The sequence below is a fragment of the Rattus norvegicus genome, chromosome 1 (assembly GCF_021556685.1).
Source record: "Rattus norvegicus strain SHRSP/BbbUtx chromosome 1, alternate assembly SHRSP_T2T, whole genome shotgun sequence".
NCBI lineage: Eukaryota > Metazoa > Chordata > Mammalia > Rodentia > Muridae > Rattus > Rattus norvegicus.
The window spans coordinates 130,129,859-130,139,274 of record NC_141534.1 but is presented as its reverse complement, the minus strand read 5'-3'; the positions used below and the strand labels follow the sequence as shown (position 1 = coordinate 130,139,274).

At 50.4% G+C, this 9,416-nt stretch overlaps 1 long non-coding RNA gene and 1 other non-coding gene across 2 annotated transcripts; one reads left to right on the top strand and one right to left on the bottom strand.

Moving 5' to 3' along the window:
• Positions 1-1,503: 1,503 nt before the first annotated feature.
• LOC148007697 (uncharacterized) lies at positions 1,504-8,808 on the bottom strand. Its single transcript, XR_015646862.1, has 3 exons — positions 8,688-8,808; positions 8,266-8,370; positions 1,504-1,916 (listed from the first exon to the last, which is right to left on the bottom strand). It is a non-coding gene; the product is annotated as an uncharacterized LOC148007697 (long non-coding RNA).
• Positions 1,748-1,956, top strand: U3l3 (small nucleolar RNA U3 like 3). Its single transcript, XR_015656141.1, has one exon. It is a non-coding gene; the product is annotated as a small nucleolar RNA U3 (small nucleolar RNA).
• Positions 8,809-9,416: the final 608 nt, after the last annotated feature.

The following is a 9,416-nucleotide window of genomic DNA, read 5'->3' as shown; positions in this document are numbered from 1 at the left end:
AAGGGTAGCTGTTATGAGTACCCAGGAGAGCCCATCTGCCTGGCTGCATAGTGGGGGACGCTTCGCTTCGTCAGGGGTTCTGCAGCTTCATATCACATGGCTTTAATGGCCAGCACTCCCAGGAGACCTCGCCAAGCTAGACAGTGGTCCCAGAGCGCCAGGGCCTGCTGGGGTCTCACAAAAAACCTGTTCTTTCTTGATAGATGTGCTTAAGAACGGAACCTGGGGGAGGGGCTGTTTGGCTTCTCCTATCTGAGGGCACAGCAACACATCAAACCCGGTTCAGAAATGCCCTCATGTGTTTGTTTCCTTTTGCCTTGGGTTGTATGGAAATTCTTAGAAATGCAGAAGGCCCTTTCTACTCCAGCCTCCAGGTCTTTAACTACCTCGATTCTGTGGATAGTGTGTGTCCAGACCAGTGGAGGCAGATCCAGTTCTGAGTGACTCCTTGCTTCTGAAAAGCCAATACTGACATCCCTACTGTGGAAGCCCTGGATAGGGCATACACTCTACTCCCTGTCTCTCAGGTGTGGGAGAGTGTAGGAACCTTGGTACACACATATAGGGTATCAGGATCCCTGCACTAGAGCCCCCAAGAATTGCTTGGTTTATAGGAGGCTCTCGTAGACTCCCAGGAGTAAAAAAAGCAAACAATAGTAGTCCATGGTTGCTGGGAGGGAGGGTGGGATGACAGTTTCTCAGAACAAAAAAGGGATTCCCAAGTGTGTGTGCCTGAGCAGGTATCCACTTAGACAAGGTATAGCGTGCCCCTGCAAATGCCTGGTTACCGGGTCACTTGCTCTCCGCACGACTGTGAATTGAAATCATTCAGATGCACCCGGCTGAACCTACAGATCAGCGTTTATCTCACGGTATGGCCTTGGCTGGTGAAGCAAGAGAGGCAGTGTGGAGCTGGCAGGTCAAGCCTGTTTCCTTAGCTGATGACAGGCACCCTGGAGACAGGAAGACAAGCAACAGGACAAGCTCTGGATCAGCCACTGTATGTCTAGGCCATGTGACCTGGGTTCCTATGAGCCTCACATCTCCTCTCAGGGTGTCCCTGCTCAGGGAGGCCCAGAAGCAATGTGTCTATTTCTGGACTTTGTTGTTATCATGCGTCTAAAGCTCAGTGGCAGCAGTGACAAGGGGACCCCTCCAGCTGCTGACTCCTCCCACCACTCTCTAGCCAGTGGCAGAATCCAGCCCAGGGGACAATGACAAGTATACTCCAGAGAGAGAAAAGAAGCCAAGAAGAAGGGAACTAACTGTCTACTACTCTGGCTGTTTGTGTAGGGCTGTGAGTGTCTAATGAGCAAGGCTCAAGCCCACTACACCAATCTTGTTCAGGGCCACTGAGACCTGGCAAGGTCCATTCATCCCTGAAGCCACCATGAGGGACAGTGTTTAAGCTAAAAGAAACATAATCTTAAGACTATGTTCTCAGGAATTGTCTTGGTTAGCGTTTTATTGCTGTGAACAGACACCATGACCAAGGCAAGTCTTGTAAAGGATGATATTTAATTGGGGCTGGCTTACAGGTTCAGAGGTTCAGTTCATTATCACCAAGGCAGCAACGTGGCAGCATCCAGACAGGCACAGCACAGGAGGAGCTGAGAGTTCTGCATCTTCATCTGAAGGCTGCTGGCAGAATACTCCCTTCCAGGCAGCTAAGGTATTAAAGCCCATACCCACAGTGACACACCTACTCCATGGAGGCCACACCTTTAATAGTGCCACTCCCTGGGCCAAGCATATACAAACCATCACAGGGGTCATCTCTATAGTTCATTACTAGAGGAGTTTCTCTGTACAGAGCATCCAAGACCATGAGGCTTCGAGGCACAGTTCCCTCCTGTGTGAAGCTGGCTGTAGATGCTGCTTCCCGACCTTTGCCATTGATGATCCATCTTGTCTTTCTTTGAGAGAGTGAGAGGTGGGGAAGGCAGTCTGAGTGGATTTTGGTCCATCTTTTATGGTTACCAGAGCTAGGTAGTTTTAAGTTTTACTCACAGTCCCCAGAACATAACTGTAGTCATTTAGTGTTTTGCTTTGTGGATGTTGTTGGAGGAAGAGGGGAGATGTGATTGTTTGTTTTCATTTCTTTAAGGGTTTCGAAAGTTATCTGTAGGTTTGTTTTTTTTTTTTAATACTAGAAGTTTTATTTGTGAATTTTGGAACAAAATTTTGTGGTTAGTATAAAGATTTGTTCTTATCTGAAGGAAAAAGAATATTTTTTATTACTTGTTTCATTATTATTATTGCTAGTTATTATTATTATGAGCATGTTGCCTGCATTCATGTTTGTGTATCATGAGCATACCAGCTGTCTGTGGGGTCCAGAAGAGGGCATCAGATCTCTGGAACTGGACCCACAGATGGTTGTGAGCAGTCCTATGGATTGCTGGGAATTGAACCTGAGTATTCTGCAAAAGCAGCAAGCACTCTTTTTTTTTTTTTTTTTTTTGTTCTTTTTTTTCGGAGCTGGGGATCGAACCCAGGGCCTTGCGCTTCCTAGGCAAGCGCTCTACCACTGAGCTAAATCCCCAACCCAGCAGCAAGCACTCTTAACCTTTGAGCTCCTCTCCAGCCCCAGAAACATCGTCTTTAAACAGACTCCATTGAATAGCACTAGATTCTAAATGGCATGTGTGTAATTCTCAGTGTTTCTGCTGTTTCCTTGGGAAAGGGTTTTAGTTTCCTTGAGAATAGTGGAGGGGGCTATTAATTGGTGTATAGTGAAAAGGAGACTACATCCAGGCCTCCACTTGCTCAAATCACAGAGGGAAAGAAGATGCCTACAGCCCAGCACCCTAAGCTACCGGAAGGTGACAGGAAAGGAGCTGGCTCTGCCTGTGTGGGGAGATGATCTCAGGCTCCTTAGAAGCCCTGCACCTCCCCTGGGCCCGGCTTCTGCAATGAAGACACAGCCAGTCCAGTAAAGATCTGACGTCACAGGTAAGCACAAACGAATGCCCAGGCTGAAGGGCAGGTGCACCAGCCCATTCCCAAACTCAGCCAGTCACCTACCACTAAGTGAGCACTCAGTGAAGCGGAAAAGGACTCCGTGGTGCTGTCTGTCAGAGGTCCTGTCCCCTGAGAACGCCTGAGGGTTTTGCATGCATTTTGTTCTAGTAGCTGGGTTCATGCTGCTGATATTTTAGGTTTCTGAGAGTTTTGCAAGTACACATGGCTAGCCATACAGTGTGGTCTGCCCTTTGGGGTTACCTGGGGCATAGCTTGATAACGGAGCCCCAGATATCAGTAGCCCAGCCCCAAGCTTAGCCTCACTTCCTGATGCTTCTGTGAGGGTGAGTGGGTAGACTGCACCAGGTAGCCGATGGCCAGGCTGGGTGTCCAGGAGGCAGCTGTGGACAGGAAAGCGTCTGCCCGATCCAGCCTGGCTTGCCCACCATACTTTGCTCTCTTACCCTGTCTCCTCCTCCAAGCTGCACTTGAGAACTTCCCGCAGCAGGAAGAGCATGAGGGTATTTCTATGGGGAAGAATATCAGTACTGGCAGCACTTTCCCAGGACTCTTGTGTTCCTTGAGGCTTAGATTGCCCTTCTCGGCTCCCAAGTCTATTTGATCTACATAGACAATCTCGACAAAGGAGTCTAATCTTTAACTCAAACCATTGCAGCAGAGGAGATACCCACTGGGTTCGGGTAGCTACACCCAGAGTGAGATCTCATCTTATTGGTGCTGAGCACCATGACTGTGATAACCGCTACTCATAATTACCCATCATAACCGCTTGGCGGCCAAAGCGATGCCAGCTCAATGCCATGGGTTAAGGCCGTTGCTCCCTGTTTGCTTCCTAGAGACCCTTTTTCCCCCGTCCACAGATAAGGAGGCTACGGTGACTTCCCAGTTACTTCCAAGTCTGGGAAGTGGGATGGGGATGGAGGGTGTGGCAGGGGGGATTGGAAAGCAGGTGGGCAGCTCCAGCTGGGCCTCACACCTGCATTCACACACCTGCGGCCAAGCTGACCATATTAGCAGCCCTCCTGCCGCATATAGTCCACCTGCCTGTTCCTCCTGTCATTACTTGTTTATCCACTAGGCGCTTTGATGAGAGAAATTCAGGGCTAGGAGTGGGCGGCTCTGATGAAGGGAATTGGATCCTCCCTCCCCCCCCCCCCCAAAAAAAAGGGAGGACTAGGCAGCCACTTGGATCAGTCACAGGAGGTTGGCAGCCTTGTGGTCCCTGTGTTCCTGGCTTTTCTCTGTTTCTCGCTCCAGGTAGCACTGTGCAAACCTGCCATGTTCTCTTTCTGCTGGTGGGAGACTGAGGCCAGGAAGCCCCTGTGCTCAGGTATAGGAGTGCCAACAAAGGCCGTACTAGGGTTGATGTGCAACCTCTCCCTTTACTCTGGGTACTCCACTGGTTGAAAATTACAACTGCCTGTTGTTGTCATGGTGACTGGTCCTGTGATTCCATCTTGCAGTGCTATGTGCCCATGGCACCCAAAGCAGCCTATTTCTGAGAGAGAGGAGAGAGAGAGAGAGAGAGAGAGAGAGAGAGAGAGAGAGAGAGAGAGAACACATCTATGCTGAGGGAAGGAGGGCTTACACCATATCCCACCTCTCCTAGGCCACTGTCCCCTCTGCTGCAAAAGAACAAGCCCCAAGACCCTTGAGTGTTGGCTTCTGGCTTTTCACAGATAGCTAACCCATGTTTACCTCCCAGCTCCTCGGGGGATGCCCCCTAGTAGCTGAACAGAGTGCCAAGCTCTTGTTTGCCCTTGGTCTATCACGTGGGTACACAAGCAGCATCCATTTAACCTACCCTGAAGACGTGCAGTTGGGCCCTTTCCAATATCTGGCTGTTCCAAACCAATCTGTGGAGAATAACCTCAGACATATGTCACTTTGCACATGTGAGAATATTTGTAGGGTAAATTCCTAGAAGTAATGCTACTGCGAAATGAGTGTGTGCGCCATGTGGCGAGTGCGAGCCAAGCAACGAACTCAATGTTTTGTCTGGATTGTTTTACCTCATCTCACTGTAGCCCTAAAACAGGGGCCATGCCTATCCTCTCTCACAGACAAGTCAATGCAGGCCCAAAGCAATTTGGGAACTTGCAATTCACTGTCCATGCCAGAGTGATGGGACAAGGAGAGAAACTGCAACTCCCCCATGGATGCGTGGGCCGGCCTGCCCAGGACAGCAGGCAGTGGCAGAGGGACCCCCATCCTCCTCACTCCTTTCTCAAATTCCATTCAAGCTTTGCCTGACCAGGAGCCCCAGACTAGCCCTCCTCAGAAACCCCCCCCCCCAGGCTCTCTGCATCCCGACACTAGCCTTCCCACCTACGACTCCCCCCACCCCACCTCACCCCCGCCTCCCTCACCCCAGCCTACGAGGTACAAGACAGTGTCCTTGATCTAGCCACCTGCACTATTCACCGTGCCATCTTTAGGTCTCGACTTTCTTTCCCAGGTCCTGTCACCTTCTAGTAAGCCTGTGGGTTCACAGAGAGTCAGAACGGAGCAGCATGGCAGCAGGCCCTGGGGAGGACAATAGGAGAGGCTAAACTAGCTCTGGGACCCAGGAAAGCGGGCTGGCTTCATCTGAATCACAAAAAGGTTAGCGTGCAGGCAGAGGGGGCGGCTATGCTCCGCCTTCATTTGCATGACAAAAGTGATTGCCCAACGGCTCTCCGGGGCTTTGTTGTGATCTGGCAGCCCGTACTAGCACAGCCTCGGGAATTGTTCCCTAGCACAGGTCGTTCCCTGGCTCCAAAGCCACCCCAGTGACAAAGCCACATTGTAAGGCCTGTAGCAGCTGCCAGCACCTGCTCCCAGTCCGCTGTTGTCCTGGGTTCCCGCCGTGTACCCACTGCCTTCACTAAGGCTCAAACATGATCATGGTGTCACCCCGATCACAGTGATGGTAGAGGAATTTTGGCTTGTCCCCAAGGGTCTGGAGAATAGGCCCTGGCTAAGTAATGTTGAGGTCTCCAAGGTCACCAGTGGCGAACAGTGATTGTAAGCTTTGGAGAGTTAAAGAAAACCGCACTTTAAGGTGTGCTAGGTCATGCCAAGGCACCACATTCTCATAGTGAACGCTTGTAGGTTTTTCAAATGGGGAAATGGGCTCAGAGTGGCTCAATAACGGGCATCAACCAGCAAACCAAGGTTCCAGGGGTTCACACCCTAGGCAAACTACCAAGGCCAGTTGCCCCTTTTCCTTTCTCAACCTGCTATCCCTCTCTTCCTCCCCAACTGTCTTTCTCAGAGGGCAAGCACATGGTCCCTCTGCCCTTGTCAAGTCCCTTGCGTTAGGGTTTAAATCTTGGCCCGGGCCTGGACAGAACATACCCAGACAACATGGTTCCACGTGGAGAGGTTTAATGAGAGAAGAGTAGAAGAGAGGAAAGGCGGCCGGCGATGGGCACGGGTGTGGGAGGGGGGGAGGGGTCAAGAACAGAGAAGAACAAAGAGTCAGAGGGTTAAGTAAGAGAGAGGAGGGGACAAGAAGCCCCCTTTATAGTCAGGCACAGCTAGCTGTTGCTAGGCAACCGTGGGGCGGAGCATACCTGGCTATTGCTCGGTAGCTGTGGGGGTGGAGTTTAGACAGGATACCCACACGTTGGATGGATATTACTTTCTTCTTGGGTGCTGTCCTCCAGTTGAGCTTCCCATACCTGAGAGCACCTTATTGGTCCTAGGCTATTCTGGCCACTGCCTCCAACACACCCAAATTCCCTTGGCCTTTGTCAACACCCAAACTCTTGTTATCTGTGAGCCTTCGGCTCACACTTCACCTTCCTCTGAAGTCCTCCTTGAGTGCCACCTCTCTGTGCACACTCCCCTGTCCCGGCAATGTGCATTTTGGTACTGATAAGACCCAGGAGCAATGCTTTAGTGTACAATCAGCCAACACCCACGGACCTCAATTGCTTTAGGCTATATATTCCACAAGATAACCAGGCAGCCACTCTGACTTGTCGGGCTTCAGACAACCTGAAGGGGCTTAGGGATGTGCTAGTCACAGTATACTGTATAATCATGGACCTCCCTTGAGGCCTTGCCAAAGACATGAACTGCGCAGAGGGACCAGATAGTTGTGTGTTCTTGCCAGGGATGGCAAAGGTAAGGGAGTGGGAGCTGTTTCTCCTGCTGGATGCTATTTCTCCTCAGAGCAGAGGCCTGCTCCTATAGGAAACAGCTAATCTTCCTAGTCCCAAGGGGAAGCCCCTTTTCTTCTCTCCATAAGATCTCCTCTTATGAAACCCCCTTACTGCCATATCTAGCCTATAAAACAATCCTCCTGAGGGAAGAGGCAAAGTGGAACAGAAGGGATCCTTGCAGAGCCCAAGGAAAGTTTCTGAGTGACAGCCTGCACTGAGCCTGGGTGCCACCGAGCCTGGTTGCCACCAAGCAGGACAGTACATTGGAACGAACTCAATTGTGCACATAGAGAGCCAGGCTGAGCTCAGGCCTCTGGGGAATTAGATCTTAGCCTCTATGAGGGTGGACCAGAAGCAGAAAGGTAATATAGGGGAGACCCAAGGAGAAGCTGGAGGGGAGTGGGCTGGAGGAGTACAGGAAAGGGAAGACCAGGTCACCATAGGCCTCACCACAGACCTCAGAGCCACACCCAGAACAGGCTTTCTGGCCTAGATGTGCCTGAGGGAACCTCAGTATAATCAAGAAAAGATAAGAGTCCTCTAGTTTTTGGAGGAGGGAAGGTCAAGGTCAGTTCTTTTAGGGACATCTTTCATCTACCCTTGAAAAGGGTCTATGCAGTCCAGCCCCCTCATTCTCCTCATAGTGAGAGACAAATGGGCTGGCAACGCTCAGGAGAGCTTTGGCTTCTCAGAGACTTACAGAGGGGCCTCTAAGCCTCTGTTCTTCCTCACCAGAACAGCCTACCAAGGGTATCTAGTCAACCCTTCAAGAGTACCCAATACTTAAGGGAGTTCTCTAAATAGTGCCTTGTCCCACAGCCTGAATCGGCAGTAGGGAGTGTGAGAGGACACGCTGTGGTGGGTGATGTGGGAGATGGTCATTCTCTCAGGCTCATGCTCAGCTCTCTGATCCCGGCACTCTGGTGTGGCAAGTGTTCACCACAGCAAACAAGAAGCTGAACTCTGGGAAAGCTGTTGCTTGGGGTGAGGGCGGGTCGTCTGCCTCTACCGCATGCCTGGTTTCTGTTTCTCATTGCAGACTCTGAGCCAGAGTCTATGGCAGGCAGCTCCTGAGCAGAAAGCTAGACTCTGGATGGTACAGCAGCATGAGGAGTGTCTAGACGCTTACCTTCTAGTCCAAGGAGAGCCACCTCCAGACATCTGACAATGGGAGGCCATGGTTCCTTACTAGATGGTTGACCGTGTTTTGTTATTTGCAGTGCAATGGGAGATCCTGGTTAAGAGACAGTAGAGTGTGTCCTGTTACTTACAGCCCAAAACTCTGTGTGTGTGTGTGTGTGTGTGTGTGTGTGTGTGTGTGTGTGTGTGTGTGTGTGTGTGTGAGAGAGAGAGAGAGAGAGATTGATGAACCCAGAGCCATGAACATAGTAGACAAGCATAAAGTTAAAGCCCTAGTCCCCAAAATATTTGTATCTACTAAACTGGGCTTAAACTTTGTGAGTTAGTTTTGATCATCAATTTGCCATGATCTGGATAACCTAGGAAGAAAAAAAACATCTCAATGAGGAATTGTGTAGATGAAGCTGTTACCTGAGGTTTGAAGATTTACCCTGAACATGGGCAGGAAGCACTGTTTCAAGGTCTGGGGCCATCTCTGAATGAAAGCAGAGAGCAGCTGAGCACACTGTACAGGTATCCACGTAAAAACTCTGCTTTGTACAGTGGGTGTGACTAACTGCTTCAAGTTCCTGACACCCTGATGTCCCTGCATGATGAACTGCAGCCCGGAATTGATGCAAATAAACTCTTTCCTGAAGTTCATCTTGTTAGGATGTGTTATCACACCAACAGAAGGCAAAACTACAACAAACTTGGAATCAGAGTGGAACTTCAGCAGAAGCCCTAGCACAGCCTGCATGTGACCCACTGGGTCATCAGAATGGGTTTCCCTCCCTGGTAAGACTATATTCTTGTTGCATGGGGACTTAGGCGGCTGGTTGCTATAACAAAATGTGACAGACTATATGGTTCAAACAACAGATGTTCCTGTCTCAGTGTTCTGTAGCCACAGAAGACGAGAAGTCCAAGGTCAAGGTGCCAGTAGACTGAAATCAGTCACTTCTACAGAGTGCCTCTTAGCTGGTGGCTGTCCTGCATATTCTTTTTTTTTTAGGAGCTGGGGACCAAACCCACAGCCTTGCGCTTACTAGGCAAGCGCTCTACCGCTGAGCTAAATCCCCAACCCCCTGTCCTGCATATTCTTATGTGGAAGAGACTCATTCATGTTCCTGCACCCCTTCCCCGCCCCCCTCTATCTCT